Consider the following 25,005-nt stretch of genomic DNA (forward strand, 5'->3'; position numbering starts at 1 on the left):
AAGCCTGAATTAGCCATTGACCAGTTTCAATCATGCTTGCACATGCAAATGATGACTGTATTCTCCATTTGTGTTTCATGGGCCCTGACATTATCGAAGTCCATATGTTCCAGTTGCTAGTCCTATTTTTTGCTTACTTGTTAGATTGCAGAAAATGTCAAATGAATATCCAGTTATTTTTTCAAATATTTTTTGGGCATAATAAACACCAGCAAGAATGAAAGAGCATTTAATATAATAGAATAAATCATATGTGTGGGGATCTTTCCTCAGCTTCTATTGTATTCTCGTATGTTGATTTACTATTATTAACAATAGAATCTATAAACCAAGTCAAACAAGAGTTATTCATTCTTGCTCATCAGGGACTAGGCTATGACAAACATTAATCTCAGAAGTGTCTATCAGTCCAACTTCAATTTAAAGTTGTTATATAGATATTTATGTTTTTTTATAAAATTCTTTTTAATAGTCAATTGGTGTTTAGTTTTTTCTTATAAGCGGTTTGAATTTGAAAGTACGCTTAAAATTTGTATGTGAATGACTTAAACTTAAACATATTATAAAAACATTTATGTTTTTTTAATTATTTTTAATAATTTAATAGGGTTTAATTTTCCTAAGATATCTTATTTGAATGTAAGTTTAAGGAGTTTATCATTATCATAAGATTTATGAAAAGGACAATTTGTGTAAATGAAATCATACTAATATTATATTACATATTTATCAAGTGTCGGATGTCTACCTAATTTGTTAATTTATATTTTATTTATAATTTGTTGTTACTATATTTTTTATATTGAATTTCTTAAATAGTATAATACATAGATTTTTAAAGGTGTATAAGAATAAGTAAAATATTATTAGATTAATGTTAAAGTCTATGTTGTAAGCATTTAGATAAAACTGAGTTTAAATTTTCTACAATATAACAAAGGTAATAATAAATAAAAAGTAAAAATAATTAAACTAAATAAAAAAAATGAATTGGTATGAACCTTGGATTAACAATATATATGAACTTAAGAGAAAAATTGTAGTTTCATACTTAAGTGAGTTCGAAGTCTAGTCATATTGAGGTGTATTTCAAGGAGGGGAAGTGTTGAGAACCTTTTAGGATATCATAAATAGTTCCTCAACACATGTCATAATATCATTGTAGTTTTATTTACTTGATTAGATTACTATCCTAGAATATTTCTTTTCTTGATTAGATTACTATCCTAGGGATTTTTCTTGATCTCATTTGTTATGAAATGAATTCTTAAGCCAAGAGTTTATATCTATTTTAGTTTGAACTTAATGTATTCTTGAATAGCCTATGTGTGATTTCCTTAGCAATTATCATTTGGTAGATTTGGAAGGAGAAAACTACATAAGATTTTCAACAAACTACCTTTACACTTAAGACATTACTAAACAAGACCAAAATAAGAATTTTTTAAAATTGGTACACTATGCTAGATAAATAAAAAATAAAAGACTTCAGTACACAAAATGATCAAATAACAAAAATATGGAAGCACAGTATTTGGTAAGCCTTATCTAGACAAAAAGAGCCTTTGTTAAAACCAAAACATTAGCTATATAAATTGAGATAGTCTTGAGAATCTTATTTGAGTGGCCCTCAGTAAATTGTTGGTAGAAATGAACAATATTGAAGTTTTGGACATTACTTGATGCCATAAAAAAAATATAAAATTAAGTGTAAAAAATCTAGAAAATATTGGCAATAAAGGGACTCAAGATAATTGTTTCTAACTAGCCTGATTTAGAAATGTAATACATAGACCAATGAGATGCAAGATTTATTATATATATCTTAAATTATTCACTTGAGCATCTGTATAAGGAGGCAATCATGGATACCATTATCTAACCTAAAAGTGAGCTTTGGAGACCTCTCCAAGTCATCTTTTCTAAAGAACATAAAGATGATAGAAACACTCTTGAGCATAGGGTAAAATGAGAATATTTTATCCTAAATGAGATAGAGGAATATTTAAAGGACAAGTGCAAAAGATATGTTATCTGTGTTGGTCTTAAATTTTGATTTGATTTTCCATTCACACTCCAATGGTAGATTGTGTGTTTAAAATGACCTTTGATTCTTTCTTTCAATGTAGTAATGTCAAAATGACAAGATCCTTAGTAGGAATTAGCCTAGGGGAAGTTGAATACACCACACTCACAAATTGTGAGTACAATCATGATAAGAAAGTAGTGATATTTTGAATAAAATGTATATTCTTGATCATGGATATAATAATGAACATGTGCTTCATATTATTATTGTATAATATTTATTAACATAGGCCACTACACAATTGTTTACTCCTGGAGTAGTTTATGTACAATGTCATTCAAGTTATTTACAAGCATGATTAAGTAACTTAAAGTCTTTAAAACATTATTTAGGGCCCGTTTGGTTGCTAGAATACAAGTGGAATAGTAATTGAAAATTAGAATATGATTTTTATTCTTTGTTTGGTGAGGCAAATTGGAATGGAGAATAGGATTACGTATTCTCATTTAACCCCAAAATGAGCTTTTATCGATTCCCAAAAATACCTATAATTGGAAAGGCTATTCCCGTTCTCATGTTGCCTTTTCCAAAATTAAGATTTTTTCAAATCCGTGTAGAGTGATCAAATGCGATGGGAGGGCAAGTGATGCAGGAGCACCCTTTCAAGGCTCCCACCATATCAAAGTTTGGTGTGATGAACTTCTTCTAAGAAGTATGTAGATAGAATAAGAGTTTCTACCTCATTTGGTGTGTTTTGCTCTAGTTTAGGCTCTTGGTCTAAGTGATTGACAATGTATTGTCATGTTGTGATGTTTTGATTTCTAGTGCATAGGGTGTTCCTAAAACATTGTAATGGTGTATTGGGTGAAGTTTCAAGCCCAATAGTTCCTTGAGAAGACCCAAAAATGGTCTTGGTGACAAAATTTCTAAGAGAAAAAAAAAAGAACTAAAAATTGCTAAGTTGCTGGTCACTTATGTAAAAGTGTTAAGCAACTTGTGTTAGAGAGAAAGTTAACTTGCTTAAGTGGCTAAAAATGCCCTAACTCAACCCATAAACCATGGAATAGCCTATTTAAGGTTGGAAAAACATGAACCAAGGGTTGGAAGTCATTTTTTTGTATTGCATTGTGCTACTACAGAAAACTATGACTGGTTTTTAATACGTTTTGACTGGTTTTTGGTGTTGTTTGGCAGAAAATCACATTTTTATTGTCATTTTTTTGCATGTTCTAGTTATTATCTTGTATATTTTCCATTATGCATGCATTAGATTAGATTTGTAAACATGTTTTGGAAGGTTTTGTTAAATTTCTTTAAAAGTAAGAGTTTGTTGTCCAGTTTTGAGTTGTCAACAATGAACGGGTTGTAGCTCTTGTTTCCACTATGGGATTTCCATGTCCATTTGGATTCCAAGACTACATAACCTAATGTGTAACATATTTCAAGCAAGGGGCTAGAAAATGTGTGCAAGCATTTTTTTGACAAAGCCCTAGGCGAGCTAGGTAATGCCCGGTTAGGAGCAAGCATCAAAGAATTTGTTCTCAAGAGCAAAGCATAAAGATTCAAGACTTTCCCTTTGGAGGGATTCAAGAGGCATAAAATAAGGTTATTTTTTGTAGATGAAAAGTTTCTATGAGTTGAATAAGGTGTTTGAAAGTTGAGGACAACAGGCAGCCCTCAAAACCCTTCAAAACCCTCATTTTTTAAATTATTGTTGTACGGCTTTTTGGTGGCTTAAAACCTCAAAAATATTTGAGTATGTGATGTATGAAACAAATTTTTTTAAGGCTAGGTCTGATGAGTCCTTAAGGGTAATAAGTTACTAGCCCTACAAATGCGGGTGGAGGCCTAATTTGGGGCTCTTCCAATAGCCTTTTTGTGAAGAAACCAAGAAATTGGGTATGAACGCATTGTTACCATCTATTCAAGTATACCAAAAGTGTTCCAATAGTACCTTAAAACTCATAAAAACCTTAGGTGGGCTAGGTATTACCGTGGAACCCTGGTAGACCTACATATGCATTTTGGAAGAATTGCACTCTTAGGAGGATAAGTGAGTCATGGAGCAAGATTTGATTATTTCACCTGGTGGGAAGGTTAGGGAAGGTCAGGGGATGTTCCAAGTTGCAAAAAATCCTATAGACCATATAGGTGTAGTGAAAACACCAAGATCCTATTGTTGGATGAGAAGCATAGACTAGCTAGTCTATCCTAGCCTTCCCCATCAGATTGGTATCACAGCCTGCAAAGGTGTGGGACAAAGAAAGTGCAAAGAAAGGTGAATATAGTCTCCTAGTGAATCTAGTGATTCTAACACAATGGTAACCAATGTTTAATTGGTTAAGAAGGTAGAAGAGCAAGAAGAAGACAAGTCATTGAGAGAAAGATTGGCACAACTAGAATAGTTGTTAAGCGAGGTCCAAGACACTACAGATAAAGTCAAGGACAAGATGGAGCAGAAAGAAGAGAAGGAGGCTAAAGAAAAAGATATTGAGTTGGAAGAAGAAACTCCAACACCAGATCCTATTTTACTAGAAGAGCCTTTCTTGAAGGCAATCAAAGCAATAAATAGTAAAGCCTTGGAAGGCATTCCTCTATTCAGTGGCAAGATGGATCTTGATCTCATCATGGAATGGATTGAAGGAATGGAGAACCATTTTGAATGTGATGGTGTCTTTGATGCTCATAAGGTTAAAGTGGCAAGGTCAAGATTGAGAGGCACTGCTCTCACTTGGTGGAAATTTGTGCAAATAGAGAGGGAAAAAGAAGGAAAAGGTCCTATTACTTCCTGGAAAGGAATGGTGGCTAAAATTAAACAAGCCTACATTCTTGAAGACTATGAAATACATCTGCATAGGAGGAGACAAAATTTGAGGCAAAAAGACATGGATGTGCATTCCTATACTAAAGAATTCCAAAAGTTATGCTTGAGGTCTAAAGTGGTTGAAGATGAAAGTATCCAGTTGGCAAGATATCTAAATGGACTCAAATGGTCTATTCAAGAGGAAATGATCCTTGTCACTCCTAAAATAGTTCATCAGTGTTATCAAATGGCCCTAAAGGTGGAAGAGAAAGGAAAAAGAAAGTAAGGCTGTACTTCCAAGAATAGAGGAAGAGGTAGAGATTCTAGAGGTGGTCAAAGAGGTGGTTCTAGTAGAGGTGGTGAATCAAGAAACCAAGGGGAAAGTAGACTCTTGGAACAAAGTTCTGAAATCAGCACAAGGGGATCTTTTGGTAGAGGAAGAGGATCTCAAGGAAGTAGAGGAAGAGGAGCAGGAAGGAGTAGCTCCTATTTTGCCACGATGGAGTGTTACCAATGTGGATAGCTTGGGCATCCTACTTACAGGTGTCCTGATAAACCATCAACCTCTACTAATGAAAAATGAGTGGCTTATGCTCAAGATGATGGTGGTAGCTCAAGCACTAATGAAGTTAGCAAACTAGAATAAAAAATGGTTGAGAACTTGATGATTAGAAAGGTGCTCATAAGGTAGCCCAATCCAAGTGAACCTAAGCAGAGGAGGGCTCTCTTTAGAGTTAGGTGTAAGATTCAAGGAAAAGTTTGCAAGGTTATAGTAGATTTTGAATCTACAGATAATATTATATTAGAGGAGGCAGCAAAGAAGCTAAAACTTACAAAGGTTCCCCATGCAAATCCCTATAAGGTAACTTGGTTGAATCAAGAGCAAAGTGTACTTGTTAATGAGCAAACATGGGTTGAGTTTTCTATTGGAGCCTATAAAGACAAAGTCCTTTGTGATGTCTTACCCATGGATGCATGCCATCTTCTATTGGGAAGACCTTGGAAATTTGATAGGAAGGTGATTTATTATGGAGAAGAAAATGCCATTTCTTTCAAGAAAGATGGAAGGACTTTCAAAATTCAGTCCTTAATAGAGAATGAAGGGGAAGCCTCTAAGACACCTAGTGTGTTACTTAATACTAGCAAGGAGTTCTTGCAAGATTTACAGGATGAGGAAACCATAGGATGTGCAGTTATGGTGAAACCAAAGGAAGAAGATATGAAGTTGCAGCCAATACCTCTTGAAATGCAACAAATCCTTGATGATTTTAAAGATATTATTTTAGATACTACACTAGCAGTACTACCACCTAAAAGAGCAATTAGCCATCAAATAGATTTTGTACCCGGTGCTTCTTTGCCCAACAAAGCAGCTTATAAGCTTACTCCAAATCAAAATAAGGAAGTGGGAAGAAAAGTGCAAGAATTATTGAATCAAGGGCTAATTAAGAAGAGAATTAGTCCATGTGTAGTCCCAGTGGTCTTAGTAGTGAAAAAAGGAGGAAAATGGAGGCTTTGTATAGATTCAAAGGCTATTAACCGGATCACTATCAGGTATAGATTCCCTATTCCAAGAATAGAGGACTTGATGGATTGTTTGGGAGGTGCTAGGTACTTTACTAAGATGGATTTAAAGAGTGGTTATCATCAAATTAGAATCAAGGATGGTGATGAATGGAAGACTACTTTTAAAACAACAGATGAGTTGTATGAATGGCTTGTGATGCCATTTGGGCTCACAAATGCCCCAAGAATTTTCATGAGATTAATGAATGAGGTCTTGAAGGACTTCATAGGTAGATTTGTGGTAGTGTATCTAGATGATATACTCATCTATAGCAAGACAAAAGAAGAGCACCTAGAACATGTAAGGTTAGTCCTAAAGAGACTCCAGGAAGAGAAACTAGCCATTAATTTGGAAAAGTGTGTATTCATGTAGCAGGAATTGGTTTATTTGGGCTTTTTAGTGTCCAAGGGTAATCTAAAAATGGACCCAAGCAAAGTGCAGGCAATCCTAGATTGGCCTACTCCTATAACAGGGACTGAAGTGAGAAGTTTTCATGGCCTAGCACAATTTTATAGAAAGTTTGTGAGGAAATTTAGTGGGATTTGTGCACCAATACTAGACACCATCAAAGGTGGGCTGAAAAAAAAGTTCAAATGGATTGAGGTAGCAGAGAAGGCATTTCAAATATTGAAACAAGAGGTAGCTACAAAACCCATTCTAATCTTACCTATATTTGATAAATTATTCACTCTTGAATGTGATGCAAGTAATGGAGTAGTTGGGGGTGTATTGAGTCAGGAAGGAACCTGTAGTATTTTTCAGTGAGAAACTCAATGAAGCAAAGAAGAAATATTCAGCTTATTACTTGGAGTTGTATGCATTAGTACAATCTCTCAAGAAGTCGAGACATTAAATCCTACCCAAAGAATTTTTTGTCTTTATAGATAATCAGGCTTTGAGTTATATCAACACTCAAGAGAAGCTTAGTAATAGGAATTTGAAGTGGATGGAGTATCTACAATCTTTTACATTCACAATCAAACACAAGAAGGGGCAACTCAACAAAGTAGCAGATGCCTTGAGTAGGAAGCTTTTGAGTGTCCAAGAAGTGCAGCTGCAAAGCATTGTAATAGAAGGTTTTAAAGACTTGTATGAAGAAGATGAAGATTTCAACCAAGCCTACAAGGTATGACTAGAGTTTGAGAATCATTTTCATAGTGATTTTGCAGATTATACCCTTCAAAATGGATTTCTATTTAAAGGTAATCAGCTATGTGTACCTAAGGGATCCATGAGAGAAAATTTGATTCAAGAGAAGTATAATGGTAGCTTGAGTGGACATTTTGGCATAAACAAGACATTGGAGTTAGTACAGAGATACTACTTTTGGCCTAAGTTAGCAAGGGATGTACGAAGATATGTTGAGCAATGTGGAATATGTCAAAGAGCTAAAGGAGGTTCAAGCAATGCAGGACTCTATCAACCCTTGCCAATTCCAAATAGGCCTTGGGAATGTGTAAGTATGGACTTTGTGGTTGGACTTCCCAAAACCAAATTAGGTATGGACAACATTTGTGTTGTAGCAGATAGGTTCTCTAAAATGAGTCATTTTATTCCATGTAAGACTACTCATGATGCAAGTTATATAGCACATCTCTTCTTCAAGGAGATAATTCAAATTCATGGACTTCCTTTGAGTATTATGTCTGATAGGGATAGCAAGTTCATGGGTCATTTTTGGCAAACCTTATGGAAAAGGCTGGGAACTAATCTTTCTTTCAGTTCAGCATACCATCCTCAAACTGATGGTCAAACTAAGGTCATCAACAGGGTGCTTGGTAACTTGTTAAGGTGCTTAACAAAGGAGTATGGGCAGACTTGGGATCTTGTTATCTCTCAGGCTAAATATGCTTATAATGATAGTGTTAATAGGACCATAGGAAGAAGTCCTTTTGAGATAGTATATGGTAGACACCCTAGAGGAGTGAATGAGTTGAGAGACTTAGGTCCTATAGAGTTAAAAAGTGGACAAGCTGAAGATTTTACCCAAACTATCAAAGAGGTTCAAGAACAAGTGAAGAAAACTATGTTGGAATCTACTCAAAGACTCAAGGCCAAAATGGATGAGAAGAGGAAAGAAGTACAATTTCAAATTGGGGACTATGTTATGGTCCATCTTAACAAAGCTAGAATGCAGCAAGGTATGCCTACTAAGCTCCAAATGCGAAGAATTGGCCGATGCAAGGTTCTAGCGAAGTATGGAGAGAATGCCTTCAAAGTGGAATTTCCATCAGACCTAGCTATCTCACCAGTGTTTAATGTTGTAGACCTAATCAGATTTAAGGGATAAATCAGTCAGCAAAGTGCAACTCCACCAAGGGTCCTACAAGACCTTGACACTAATGCAATGCCCAAGAAACAACCAGCCAAAGTAGAGAAAGTATTGGAATCCAAGGTGAAGAAAACTACACGAAATCAAGTGTATATGGAACATATAATCAAATGGAAGGATCAACCTAAATCTGAAGCTACCTGGGTTGAGGAAGCACATTTCAAGAAGTTTGGCATTGATCCAGCTCTTCTTGACCCCAAAGTGCCTTGGTTTGTGTTGAGGGGGGGAGCATGGTGCAGGAGCACCCTTTCAAGGCTCCCACTATATCAAGTTTTGGTGTGATGAACTTCTTCTAAGAAGTATGTAGATAGAATAAGAGTTTCTACCTCATTTGGTCTGTTTTGCTTTAGTTTAGGCTCTTGGTCTAAGTGATTGACAATGTATTGCCATGTTGTGATGTTTTGATTTCTAGTGCATAGGGTGTTCCTAAAACATTGTAATGGTGTATTGGGGGGAGTTTGAAGCCCAAGAGTTCCTTGAGAAGACCCAAAAATGGTCTTGGTGACAAAATTGCAAAGAGGAAAAAAAAAGAACTAAAAATTGCTAAGTTGCTGGTCACTTATGTAAAAGTGTTAAGCAACTTGTGTTAGAGAGAAAGTTAACTTGTTTAATTGGCTAAAAATTCCCTAACTCAACCCATACACCATGGGATAGCCTATTTAAGGTTGGAAAAACATGAACCAAGGGTTGGAAGTCATTTTTTTGTATTGCATTGTGCTGCTACAACAAACTGTGACTGGTTTTTAATACGTTTTGACTGGTTTTTGGTGTTGTTTGGCAGAAAATCACATTTTTACTGTCATTTTTTTGCATGTTCTATTTATTATCTTGTATATTCTCCATTATCCATGAATTATATTAGATTTTTAAACACGTTTTGGAAGGTTTTGTTAAATTTCTTTAACAGTAAGAGTTTGCTATCCAGTTTTGAGTTGTCAACAATGAATGGGCTGTAGCTCTTGTTTCCACCATGGGATTTCCATGGCCATTTGGATTCCAAGACTATATACCCCAATGTGTAACATATTTCAAGCAAGGGGCCAGAAAATGTGTGCAAGCATTTGTTTGACAAAGCCCTAGGCGAGCTAGGAAATGCCCGGCTAGGAGCAAGCATCAAAGAATTTGTTCTCAAGAGCAAAGCATAAAGATTCAAGACTTTCCCTTTGGAGGGATTAAAGAGGGATATAATAAGGTTCTTTTTTGTATAGGATAAGTTTCTATGAGTTGAATAAGGTGTTTTAAAGTTGAGGACAGAAGGCAGCCCTCAAAACCCTTCAAAACCCTCATTTTTACCATTATTGTTGTACGAATTTTTGGTGGCTTAAAATCTCAAAAATATTTGAGTATGTGATTTCTGAAACAAATTTTATTAAGACCAGGTTTGATGAATCCTTAAGGGTAATAAGTTACTAGCTCTACAAATCCAAGTGGAGGCCTAATTTGGGGCTCTTCCAATAGCCTTTTTGTGAAGAAACCAAGAAATCGGGTATGAACCCATTGTTACCATCTATTCAAGCATACCAAAAGTGTTCCAATAGCACCTTAAAACTCATAAAAACCTTAGGTGGACTAGGTGTTACTATGGAACCCTGGTAGACCTACATATGCATTTTGGAAGAATTGCACTCCTAGGAGGATAAGTGAGTCATGGAGCAAGATTTGATTATTTCACCTGGTGGGAAGGTTAGGGAAGGTCAGGGGATGTTCTAAGTTTCAAGAAATCCTATAGAATATATAGGTGTAGTGAAAATACCATGATCCTATTGTTGGATGAGAAGCATAGACTGGCTAGTCTATCCTAGCCTTCCCCATTAGCAAGATCCATTGAAACTAAGTCTATGTGCGTTGAAACCCATGGCAAGTCTACTAATTGAGATGACATAAGCAAAACACATAGAAAAATGATCAAATGCAAGGGGTTTATAGTGATTGATTTTGAAGGGATTGAGTAGATTTTTCTTCCAACCAAGGTGAAAATGAAATGGATGCCTACCCAGTAAGATGTCAATGATGTGTGTATTGCTACTCTAGCCACTAGTGCAGGTGAACTATGTAGAGTGAGCTGCAGGGTCTCGAAAGGGAATCAGATGAATGGACGGCTGGGATGTTGAACCCCCTACTAGGACTTCTGACATTCACCTTGGACTTATGAAAGTCTGCTATCGGCATAAGCATATGGCTGAAGGGACATGCTCTAAATGAAAAAGGACAGCAAGTTATGTGCACACACAAAAAAGATTGAATCTAAACTGAAAATGTATATTGTTGCTACACAAATTCATTCAACTCTTCTTCCTAATCAAATTTGAGGGAACCAAACATGATAGGAATAGTAGTTTCTAAATTCTATTCATAAACTCCATTCCCATTCTAATTTTTCATTCTAATTCTTAATTCCTATGCCAGCAACCAAACGGGCCCTTAATGAAATCTACCATGCATCAACATCCACTAATTTAGATTTTCTTAAAGAGAATCTAATATTTAGACTCGTTAATGAAAAAATTTAAATTGTCAAGATTCTAAAGATTAATTTGTTTTTTGAGAGGGTTGTCATAATTTTCACCAATATTTTTGGACTTTATCAACTGGAGAATGTAAAATATCTCTAGAGTGATGACCGTCCCAAGCTACATGGAATACAATAAACGAAGGAATATATTAAAGAAGGTAGAAATCTATGGAGTTCCTCCATAGAAGACTACTATGATGGCTACGTAAGGTTCCACGTAATTTGGGGTTATGATTGCTCGGTGGAAGAGGCAAATTTAGGGTTTAATGCATTAGTTTGGAGCATATGTAGCAGCCTTTGTGCTTTGCAGTGGGCCCATTTATGAGGAAAGCAACATTTGCACATGACCAACTCATTTGGAGTAGCTATTTTTGTCATGGGACCAACTGCTTCTAAACTAGCAGGACCTTTTATATAGTGCTGCTAACAATAGCGCTCTACTTTCAAGCTGGGAACAAGATGAATTGACATTTATGTCCTTCAATGAAGAGGAAAGAAAATTTAAATTTAAGAGCTTGCGGGTTCAAATGAGTGAGATTGGTAATTTTAATGAGGAGTGGCCACAAAAGTGCAGATTTGAGCTAGAGAGCCAGCCGATTCATGATTTTCACTTCATTCCAATGCTGGACTTTACTGGAGATAAAGATTATGGCTATGCCAAGCTCAACAATTTAGACTAGAAAACTTAGCCAACTCTCTTAGAGGTATGCTGTAAAGAATTATTTTTCGAGCCACCAAGGAAAAAATCCTTTTATACACTGGATGATGTCATGGAGAAACTCCCTAGGGTTTCTCCTCTGCTTATTCCTCACTAGCCAATGAGCCCTATGATTCCTCCTTCTATGCAATTCAATTCTTCAAGCTTACCATTTTCTACTAGGGTTTCAACCCCACCGATGAGCCTCATTTTTCCTTCATCCAAGTAGTTTTCTTTAGATGTGAGCTTTCCTCCATGTCGACCACTTTCTAGTAAGGTTTCATGCTCACTAGTGTCATTACAATCGAATGAGGATGAGACAAAGAATTTAAATCAGCTGATAGAGTTACAAAGCTATCGTAAGCCATATTATCCTTTGGTAGAGCTGTAGAGCATTGTGGCTCATCATAGGAGAAGTAAAATTCATGAAAAGATTTAGTCTTTGGAGAAACTAATACCCCAAAGTTTGAAACTCGATACAGCTAGAATGTTGGACGAGGCTATCAAGCACCTCAAATTCTATAAAGTGTTAGTTTAGGTTTGGAAGATTATGTTGTTTCAAAGCCAGGTCTCAAATCAAACCCTAATGGTGCAAACAATAATGTGAAATTTTTTCCAAGGCTAAATTTTAATAGCAAACATGCTTATGTGATGCAGAGATTAGGTTCTGCTATAGCTTCATCAAATAGTACTGACCAAATGCTTCACATTCTATTGAGTTCCTCTAGAATTTATAAATGGCTCTTTAGTGCAGGAAAAATCATGGTTACGATGTAGTAGAAGGAAATGCTTGGATCTACATAGCTTATTAAATCACAAAATTTGAGCTTATTAAATCCCAAAAAAACAAAGAAAAAATCATCGTTGAAAGAGAAATATAGGGTTTCCATTCAAATGGAAGGTTCTGTTTTCTTGACCATTAGCCCCTGCCTTGTTGTGTTGCTTCCCACCCAAATCCTAACTTCAACATTATTGAAGTGCCCACAATTTATGGAAATATTTCTTTCTATTATTTTTCTTAATATTGGAAATCTACAATGATGCTAAAGTTTTCATAGTCATGTTTTGATTATTTGGAACTATAGGGGCCCGTTTAGCAAGTGGAATAGGAATACGTATACTAGAATAGAAAATGGGGCTACATATTCATGTTCTCCATTTAGTTCAGCCAATATTTGATGGGAATTTGCGGACCCAAAAATTTATGTTTTCTAAAATTAAAAAAAGTGGTATAGGAATACGTATTCCAATAACACCTATTTGGGTGGAATTGCAAAACCCCTTTTTTGGACCAAAATTGGAATACGTATTCATATTTTAATTCGTATTCCAATTCTATTTTGGTGCATCCAAACAAAGAATTCAAAATTTTTGGAATACGTATTTCTATTCTGCTCACCAAACAGGCCCTAAGGGAGTATTGATGTTTTTATTAGTGCTAGTCAAATTAAGATGCCAACATGCATGTTTAGAAGCAAACTTGTTTGATCAAATGAACTCAACTTAAGTACCATAGTCCAGCGATATGAAAAAAATAACCTCGCATTATTAAGTGAAATCTCATTACAATATAATAATAGAAGCAGAGAGAATTATAATATAATAATAGAAACAGAGAAAGTTGCAACAGGTATTTTAATAACATTTCAAATCTGTAGACATTTGTGCCAATAAAAATGTCATGCTTTGTGATCTCACGAACCATACTTAACTTTGCCTCTAATTTTCCATATTTTTCTCTATAAATTTGTCCACTCTCTTACACTTACGTAATAAATTTCTTCAATACAATTCTATGAAGGTCAAATTTTCCTTTTGAAATTTTCAATGCATTTTTGCTACTCTTTCATCTATATGCTTGCAAAAAACCTCAATATGCAGTCATATGACAGTGATACATGTGTCACTACATTTTTTTATCTGATTTTTTTATAGAATTTTCCTTCTACTGCTTATTCCTCAATTCTCTGGTCTATTTTCGTTACCTAGATACACTCTCTATGACATAATTCCATAGAAAACCTTATTAAATTCCAACTGTAAGCTTTATTAAGGGCTAGCATTAATTCAATCCTTATTATAACTTTTCCATAGTGTTTCCTAAGGATGTTAGTTGAAGTTTAACCCTTCCCTTAAACTACATAATTAATTAAATTGTAATTGATATGAAAAACTAAAGATTAGGTTACCTCCATCCTTAATCAGCCATAAGGCTAATTTTGACCTAAAATGAGTGGATTTAGTGTTTTTGAAATTAAGAAGTAGCAAAAATGGGGGTTCACCCAAAAACATTTATAGTTCCTTGAATTTGTCAATAGTAATTGGGGCTAGTAATCAATCAAGAATCCATATACGGTGTGATTCATCTCCACCTCCTTATCATCGGTCCCTAGGTCTTGGTTAGTTTGCATAGTATGGAGTGCGGTGGTCGTTGAGTGCATGACTCGAATAGAGAAATTGGCTACCCTATTGAACTTGTCCTTCAGGTCCTCATTCCATTTAACTAACTCCATAATTGATTTTTCAAGTTCTCTAACACATGGTTCCCCTGCTCAATATTCTCACTTTTTGTCGTGGTGACTTTCTGCTAAGTGGGATTTCCCCCATGCTCATCCCAGGCATCTGGTTTCCCCCTATGCTTTCTACATGCAGTTGGCTATCCAACATGCCCATCTAAATCAGAGAGGTAACCATGCCATGCTCAACATTCTATGACTTTCTAGAATTTGGAGCAACAATTTTACACATGTCAGAAACCTTGGAGGGAAAAAGGCTAACTTTCTCCATATTCTCAACTTTCTCCTCACTTTCTATTTCTTAGAGATTCTTCAACAAATGCAATGGAAAAATATAAATAAACATTTTATGCCTTTGTCAAATGTGTTCATGGAAGTTTGGATACATTGATTGGCCATCTGTCAAAACACTTATGTTATTGAATGGACATATGTCAAAGTACTTTTGAACTAGTGCTTTTCTTGCTACATATTCATACAGTGTATTGACAATGGCTCCCATAATACTAGAATCCAATCATGAGCGTTAGGATTTGTGTTTACAATCTGACTTTAATGAATTGATATACAATGGAGGTTTGTTTGGAAAGTGCCCAAATTTCTAATTTTATTCATTAAATGGTTAAAATTAATTAAAACAATAATAATTAAGTAAATAGGTTTATTGTAGGAATTTTATTCCTTGAATTTTTATTTTTGGATGGAAATGTTGTAAGGCCTTCTAGGTTTTATGATCTTGTGTTATGTAAAAAAAAAAATTTTAATTTAAAAATTTAAAAATTTAAGATTCATTTTAGCATTGTCAATCTTATTAGATAGTTTTCAATTTTTATTTCTTCTCCAAAGTTTCTAATTCTTCCTCTATTTAACTTATATGGTTTACACACTAAGCTTTATTTTTCTCTCATTTTGGACATTATGAAGGATTTGGTTACCTATTTACAGTACCATTTTTCTAGATGCATGTAAAACTATACAAAATTTATTGAATTTTCTTTGTTGTCGCCAAATTTTGTTATTTTCTTTTTTTGTGCATGTTCATTGTTTTTGTTCATATATATATTTATGCAACAAGTTATTTCTAGCTCAAGCATTTTGAAATTTATTTTCCTTTTCCCTTTCAAACAATGTGATCATGATTGGAAATATGTTTATTTATATGAAGAAAAAAAATTTTAATTACATAATGTGTTTATTTTATACTAATAAATAAATTCCAATTAGATTAGGCAATTTTTAATGTCATTTAGGTTAGAGTAGTATGTTCATACTATTATCATTTAAAATTTAAAAAGTTCACTTGAGAAGAGTCATAGTCAAGATGCCTAAGGATTGACCTACCAAAATATGGAAAACTCGTTGTTAGTCCTTGGGTCAGTACACCAATATGGTGTCCAAAAATGGGGGTATAAGTGGAAGAACCATTTGAGGGTCATGCATTGAAAATGAGAAAATATGTAAAACATAAATATTGGAGTACTCTGAGTCTAGTTTCTAAACTACTAAGGTTTTTTAAAATGGATAAGATTAAGAGGGTCAAATATCACACGCACGAAAAACTATTCTTATATTTTGTTGAAAAACATAACATAGTTGTTCATGTGCGCTCAATAAAATATATAGTTATATTTAGTATTTTGAAAACCCCTTTGGTAGGATGATAGGTAAGAGTGAGATCTACAAATTCGGTATTTTTTCATAATTTTCTGACAAGAAGTTGTTTTCTATGATTCTTTGAAGTGACTTCAGCTTGAAATTCTGGTACCTATTGTTACATTAGGCATAACTTGCATCAAAATAATCTTTTAAAAAAAATAAAAATTAAAAGTGTAAAGAATCAGGATTAGAATAATAATATGTAATTTATTTTCCATTTTGTCAAGTAAATCAAAAGTTATGTAAAAAATGGTAGACATATGTCTAAGAGGATTGTCAAGACATTCATATAGAAAAATCAACTTCACAATGCTAATCTTGTCCAAAAATTAAAAACATTATATGGTTAGAAAGGTAAGACAATGTGTGAGATTATGGTGGTAATTTTAGAGATACTCACTTCACCATTTGCAAACCCGATAAAGTCAAAGATGAGAATTGATCTTAAAACTTTAAAAAATGTCTAAACCTATGAAAAATGGAGGGAAAACATCAACCCAAGCCTTTGGTTAGTTAAACGTACCTATTACCAAGCCTAAATGTCATTGTTTTTTTTTGTTAACAAAACACAATCATGTTACTCTCTATATAACTAAATTGTCATACTAGAAATAATGTGATCGCGTTATGTCTAGTATGACTTTACTAGACATAATGTGATTTTGTTATCTCTATGTAAAAGTATAGTCACTTGTCCAAAGGCCTAATTAGGCCTAATTAATGAAGTAACTACCTAAAAATGGCTTAATTTCATCAAATAAATGATTAGAGGGATGATACACAATGGGTTATATATAAAGAAACGAAATGGTGAAGGGACAATGCATAATGGGTTTTATAAAAAATTTCAAATTCAAATTCTATCAAGGAAAGTTTCACTTCTAGAACTTAGACTATGGGTTTTGGAATCATTCAATTTGTTATTGATCAAAATGGTGACCCTTATAGGGAAGACTAATTGCAGTGCAACATACAAAAATACAATGTAAGGTCAGGATATAGGAGACAAATTATTGTGGTTGAACTAGAAGATAAATCATTTTTTGAAGAAATGACAAAGACTTTGTGTGAAGGATTGTGTGAAGAAATCATTATTTTGTCAATGATGTCAAATCTACTACCTATTGGTGAGACAATTTTGTTTTGTTTTGAAATCTATCATTTAGTTGATTGATGAAGAGGTTTTAAAAAGAGGAGATAACAAAAGCACCTAGAGAAAGGTTGAGTTATTTGGTATGTAAAAGAAGCACTAAGACCAAGTAAGACATTGATACTATAGAGTATTGTTTATTTACTTAAAGATTGAAATGAAAGATTACTCAAGTTAAGACTAGAAGAAGATCAAGTAAGAAAAGTGTCTATCAAGCCTTGCCAAGCAGTTAGTGCAAGCCAAGTGAAAATCAAGAGGTGTCAAGCAAACATGACAAATAGTGCAAGTAAATATTGATATATGCCGAGTAAATTTTAGTTGGTGTTAAGAAACAATAAACTTTAGTGTTTTCTAATTAAACTAGTGTTGGCCAAGTGACATAATATTATAGATGTCGAGTGATAGCAAATAGTGTTAAATCGAAGATTTGATGAATCTGAGCCAACTATTTTGATTTACTGAATTATGTGAGGCATGTAGAAGATTACTATGATGAGCTAGTGGCACATAATTCAAGGTAAACCATTTTGAGGTGAATACAAGGAAGATTGTAGAGAAAGTTTCTAGACGAACCAAATAGAAAAGTGGGTAGATTCATTGAATCCTACCTAACCCTAAAATGGATGATTGTGGCTGTTAAATGAAAAAAGATCTAAATTCTCTATTTATAGAGATAGTTTATCAGAAACAAAGGTTTTCATGTGCAAGAACCTAGGTGGTGTAGGAGCACCTAACCCTTCAATCTCTAGACAATCCATCATTTCAAACTCTTTATGACTTCTACTCAAGGGTATTTGTGCCTAAGAGACATTTGTAATATGTAGAAATAGTTATCTAATAAATCAAGCCTACTTATAAATCCTAGTCACCATTGCTATTTTATAAACCATGGGTTTGTTACAATGGTCCTTAGGAACATCTTTGTCCCAGGATAGGATAGGTGTGTTTTGAGGCTTCTAAAAATTGTGTACTCAACTAACATTGGGAATCATTTGTTAATCGATCCAACTCGGCATGGTCTTGGAGCTCAACATGGTCTAGGAGCTCATCAGTGCTTGAGAATTGACTAGTATAGATTTTACATTGACTTTCCTTTGTTAACTAACCCAACTCAGTCAACACTCTCTCTGAACTTGGTCAACACTAAAATGCTCAGCACATATGGGAGAACTATCTTCAATGACCAAGTAGGCTCAGCTAATTCTAACTACTCGGCAAGGCTGATAGTTTTTTGTTACATTTAAAAAACTTTCACCTAATCACTCCTAATGGTCACAGCCTTTGAAAATTGGTTAGATTAGTTGGGAAAGATCTTCAAATAGCCCTTTCAAGTAGTTGGAAGATAGAGACACATAAAATATGTAATTTTGCATCTTGAATCAATAAACGATCCCATTTTATTTATAAAACATTTCATTTCCATAGTGTACAGACTGGTATAGATTGGCACATGTGAAATAATGATTATTCTAGGATCCTAAACATCATAGTAGAAAAATGCATGTATTTTTGGGGGTTTGAGGTACTCTGTAACTAAAGTTATCTGAACCTCTTTCTCAAGTGCAACAAAACCCTCCATTTAGTGACTAGTCTTAGTAATAATGCCCTAACTTGCATTGCCATAATGGAAACCTCATGCCACTTGGTAAAATGAAATTTTGGAAGATGTGCAATAAGGTCCCTAAAGAATAGGAGATGTGATAAGAGTTTACTATATTTTTTAGCAAGCCCTAAGCAAAACATCTCTATGTGTTTGGTGCAGGATAACAAGTACATAAGTGTTGCAGGCACTTGGGGGATTGATGAAACCATTCTAAGGGTAGAAAATGGTCAATAGTAAGATCCCTACATGTTTCTCAATTAGTGACTAACTTTTTGAAATAGTTATATTGTACTTCCTTCATAAAACCTAGCAATAATGCCTAAAGGGAAGTCTTGTTATCTATATATTTTGGGAGTAACATAGACTATTCAAACCCTCCAATTTGAGTTTTTTGAATGTTTTGGAACCTTTCCATTCCCCTATAAATTCATAGGTTCCCATTTCAAGCATAAACCAAATATTTGGAGATTTTTGTGCTTTAAGACCTAGTTGTGCTCTTTTGGGTGCCTAGGCCATGTTTTTGAAAAACTTCATTCGAAAATTGTAAAGCCCTCTCTTGACTTCATTTTTGGAGTACTTGAAGCAACCTAAGGCCACACCACACCACAGTTTCATATTTAAGGGAGAGTTATGCATCAAGTGGTATTAGAGAAACCTAAGATCCCTTAGAGTAAGAAATTTGACAACACCATGGAAGGAAACGATGAAGGAGTGTTATCTTCAAGGATAACCAATGTAGAGATTATAAAGTACTTGAAATACAAAAAAATAAGGCAAGATCAAAAAAGAGAGAAAGAGATGCAATTGATGAGGCAAGAGATGGTTAAGCCTAAAGAAGTTCTTTGTAACAGAAGTAGTGAAAACTTTGAAGAAGTTAGACAAGGGAGTGATGAAGAAGCCCTTGAGAAAAAGGAAGAAGAACGTCTTGTTGACTAGAGGCTTTTTGTAAGGACTCTGAAATCTATGGAAAGAATAACCATGGATGCTAATCTTGGCTTGCCCACATACAGTGGGAAGATGAACCCAGAGGCTGCAATGGATTGGGTAGATTCCTTAACTAGTTTCTTTGATTGTGAAGACATTCCTGAGAACCAGAGGGTGAAAATTGCCAAGTCTAGACTCAAGGGCTCTGCACTTCACTAAAGATGATAGAGTGAAGAATGAAAAGAATCCAGTCACCACATGGAAGAATATTTTGGCTCTACTTTGAGAGACATATGTCTCTATGGATTATGAATTTCAACTTCATAAGAAGAGAATGAGTTTGAGGCAAAAAGAGACTGACATCCCTACCCACACTAAAGAATTTTAGAAGTTGGTCATGAAATCCAAACTTGTTGAACCTAAAAGTGTGAAAATTACCAGGTATATGTAAGGACTAAGGCTTTCCATTCAAGATGAATTAAGTTTAACAAGCCCTACCACTATAAACTAGTGCTATCAATAGGAACTCAAGGTTGAAGAAAATTTCAAGAGAAGGAATGAATAAAGTGGTAGAAACAAGGGAAAGAATGATAGAGGAATAGGAAACTTTGGGAGTAAAGGAACAGAAGGAAATAGACCCCAAGGAGATTCTAGCAAGGAGAATATGCAAGGAGAGAACATTTCAAGAGGTGGATATAGAGGAAGGAGCAGAAATGGTAGAGGCAGAAATGGTGGAAGAAACAATGGGTAGATCAAATGTTACAATTGTAATCAGATGGGCCACTATACAAACAAATGTCCTGAGAAGTAGAACAACCAAGGAGAAATAAGAACTAGCCTTGTTCAAGAAGATGATGATGATGATGAAAGTGTCATAGATTGTACTAGTGAAGAAGGGGCTTCTCTTCTGATAAAGAGGATATTGATCCAAGCACCTATACCAGTGGAACCTCCACAAAGGAAAAGTCTCTTCAGGACCAATTACAAAAGCCATGGAAAGGTATGTAAAATAGTTATTGATTCTAATTCTACTAAAAATCTTGTCTCTAAAGAAATGGTAGATAAGTTTAATCTAGAAAGAAAACCCCACCCTAATCCCTCCCATATATCTTGGTTGACAAAAGGGAGAAAAACATTGATAAATGAATAGGCTTAGGTAGATTTTAAAATAATATATTGTAAGGATAGAGTCCTTTGTGACATTGTAGACAAGGAAATTTTCCACCTATTACTAGGTAATTTATGTCAATATGACCTTAAGGCAAAACATGATGGTGTCACTAACAAAAACCAAATCACAAAAGATGGACATAAATAAAATCTTCTTCCCAAGCTTGACCCTCACTAAGAGAAACCCAAAGAATAGTTAGTTGTCATGGTAGTGAACAAAATATGTTGAATACCATCAAAGACTTTCAAATATGGTAATCCCTAGTCCTCAAACCTAACATGAAAGTAGTCAGCCAATAAGTGCATAAAGAAGTAAAGTATCCACTATAGAAGTATAAAGGGATACTTATAGGTGATACCCCATATGAACTCCTACCTTTGAGGGACATTTAACACCATTTTGAATTCATATCAAGTGCTCCTCTTCCCAACAAGGTTGCATATAAACTTACCCTTGATCAGAGTATAGAGGTATCTAGGCATATCAGTGATCTATTGGCAAAAGGACTCATTCAAAAGAGTCATAGTCCTTATGTCGTCCCTAGTGTTTTGGCCCCTTAAAAAGATGGAAAATGGAGACTTTGCACTACCTCTAGTGAAATCAACAAGATACCCATAAGCTATCTAGGTTCCCTATAGCTAGGATTGATGATCTTCTAGACAAACTTGGAGGAGCATGCTACTTTTCCAAAATAGACCTTAAATCATGCTACCATCACATAAGGATTAGGCCTAGAGATGAGTGGAAAACAACATTCAAAACCACTGAAGGGTTATATGAATGGCTTCATGTCATTTGGCCTAAGTAATGCCCCTAGCACCTTCATGAGGATGATGAATGAAGTTATTCATGACTTCATAATTAATTTTGTGGTGGTCTATCTTGATGACATATTGATCTTCAACAAGTCCAAAGAGGAACACATGAAACATTTGGAACTAGTCCTTCAGAGGCTACATGAAAAGAAGTTGGAAATCAACCTTGAAAAGTGTGCATTCATGCAGATAGAATTGACATTCTTGGGCTTTGTCATCTCAAAGAGTACCTTGAAGATGGATCCTAAAAATGTTGAGGCTATCCTCAATCGGCCAACACGTAAGACAATAGGGGAAGTCAGAAGTTTCCATAGATTGGCAACATTCTATAGGAAATTTTCAAAAACTTTAGTCACCTATGTGTACCTCTGTTGGATACCATCAAGGGATGCAAGAAGATAAAGTTTCAATGAAAAACTCAAGCAGATGAATCATTTGAATTTTTGAAAGGTAGGGTAGAACAATACCCAATCTTGGTAATACCTACCTTCAAAAAACTATTTGCAATAGAAACTGATGCAAATAATCTTGCCATAGGAGCCTTTCTCAGTAAGGGGGAAGACTAGTGGCTTTCTTCTTTAAAAAATTCAAAGATGCCAAGAAAAACTATAGTACACATGGCCTAGAACTATATTCTATGGTTGAGGCTCTAAATAAATGGAGTCACTACCTGCTTCCTAAGGAATTCATTGTCTATATAGACAATCATGGACTAAGCTTCCTCAATAGACAAACAAGTTGAGTTGTAGACACATAAAGTGGCTTGAGCAACTCCAAGCCTTCACATTTTCATCCGAACATAAGAAAGGTACTGCAAATAAAGTAGCAAATGCTCTCAGCAGGAGAGTCACCTTATGGGAGAAGCCCAAGTGCAAAGCATGGGGATTGATGTCATTAATCAGTTATACAAGGATGAACCAAAGTTTGTTGAAATTCATAAGGTTTGTTCTACAATTTTTGATGCATATAACAAAATATAGTCTAAATATTTGTTACAGAATGGTCTATTGTTCAAAGGAGCATAGCTTTTCATTCCTAGATGCTCCATGAGGGAAAACCTTATCAAAGAGAAGCATTGTGGCACATTAGGAGTTCATTTTGGGATTAACGAAACTCTAGAACTCCTAAGGAGGAATTATCATAGGCCCAAGTTACCTACTAATGTCATAAAATTTGTTGAGACTTGCACAATATGCCAAATAGAAAAGGGAGTAAGGAAAAATCAAGGCCTTTATTAGCCCTTACCTATTCCAACCAAGCCATGGGATAGTGTCAGCATGGATTTTGTCTTAGGTCTTCCAAGGAAAATATGAGGTTTTGAAATTATTTTCCTATTGTAGACAGATTCAATAAAATTACTCATTTTATTCCTTGCAAGATCTCTAATGATGCTTCACATATTGCTAACTTATTTTCTAAGGAAGTAGTCAAGATTCATGGATTTCCTACATCCATTATCTCAGACAGAGATGTGAAATTTTAAGGTTAGTTTTGGAGGAACTTGTGGAAAAAGTTGGGAACAAATTTTTCCTTCAATTCTTCCTACCATCGACAAATAGATGGGCAGACTAAAGTAGTCAATAGAGAAAAATTTACCTTTATTGACTTAGTCAACAAGTAAATAGGGAAGACACTATTAGAAATAGGGATTACTGAGAGGGAGGGTGACTCAGTAATCTACAAACTTTAGTCACCAACTAGATATTATTACTTACTTTAAACCATGCATAACAAAGCAATAAAATAATGTTGAATAGTAACAATAACAATATACAAAGATAACTCATGACACCATATTTTGTTAACTAGGGAAACCCTGGCCAAGGGAAAACCTCAATGGGGATGATACCCACTAGATAATATATGGATATATATGTTCCTTGTTAAAGGATGGACCCTATTAGGAGTCAATGAGAAAATTTAGTATAACTAGTCCCTGTTAGGAGACTTTGAATCCCTGTTAGGAGTTGTAGTATAATGTATGCAAGAAGATTTCATTGCCCAAACATGCAATTTCAACTACAAGAAGAGCTCACTTATCAAACAAGTAATTTACTATTATTTTCCTTCCTTGTATGATCTCTAATCTTTATCTCAATCTTGGATCACCAGATAAAACTTTTCATATATTGCTTTCACAAAAGTTCACTCACTTCTCAATCTTACAAGATAGCACTAATACACCAAGATTGCATACTTCTTATCATAAGAATTCCTTTACATAAATCTTCATACAATGATCAAAAATAATCTTCAAGCTATTCATTCCTTTGTTCCATGTCTCTTTGGTAGACTTTTCTGATGTGAGAATTTCACATAATCCATATGATGCAATCTCGACTGCATTGATATATGAATATAGAAATTTTGTATATGTGTCCTTTGCCTTGACACATTCTTCTAGCTACTTCTCAACAAATGATAACTTTTGAGCAATGGATTCTCTAAAATCAAATGTTCTCCTAAATATCTGCTCTTTTTGAAGTTCTAATTTCTTGATATTGTTATGAACACTGGTAACTTGATTCTCAATATCATCAACTTTTCTAGATGGGTGCTAGATTAGGCTTGATAGATCCTCTAGCCCATTCATCTTTGCCTCTATTTGATTGTCCAAATTCTTGGTTAGTTGGTATGATAAGGTACAATTAACATATAAAGCTTTCCCTTCCTGTTGACATTTTTGAATTTCTTTTATGCATGTATCAAGATTGACTAAGTCATTCTTGATGTTTTTGTAAATGGTGCTAAATAGGTTAGCATCATGGTAAATTTGAGTCTTTTCCTCTACAACATTCATCAAATTAGTAAACTCTTCATCAAAAGACTTTAGCACTACTTGTACTCTCAGTTTAGGATATGACTTAGTATGTTTTACTATCAAAGTATTGTGCAATCTATCAGTCACTTCCATTAGTGATTTCTACAAACTCTTAATTGTCTTATTCTTCTATAAAATTTTGGATAATGATGAAATCAAATCAGTCTGATCATCATCATCAGTAGCCAAACTAGCAAGGGAGAAAAAAGTAGATGAACTTGATGGCTTATTCTCATCCTCCTATTTCTTTGCTGCTTCCTTAGCTTTCCTCTCTTCCTCTTGTTTCCTTTCCTTTTCCTCTTTTTCTTTCTTCTCTTCTAATATTTTTTTTTCTTCCTTCTCTATTTTCTTATTCTTTACTTCTTCTACAATCCTTCTCTTATCTTCATCTTCCTTTCTTTTTATATCT

The sequence above is a fragment of the Cupressus sempervirens genome, chromosome 6, assembly GCF_028749045.1.
Source record: "Cupressus sempervirens isolate cs-2001-9-10 chromosome 6, ASM2874904v1, whole genome shotgun sequence".
NCBI lineage: Eukaryota > Viridiplantae > Streptophyta > Pinopsida > Cupressales > Cupressaceae > Cupressus > Cupressus sempervirens.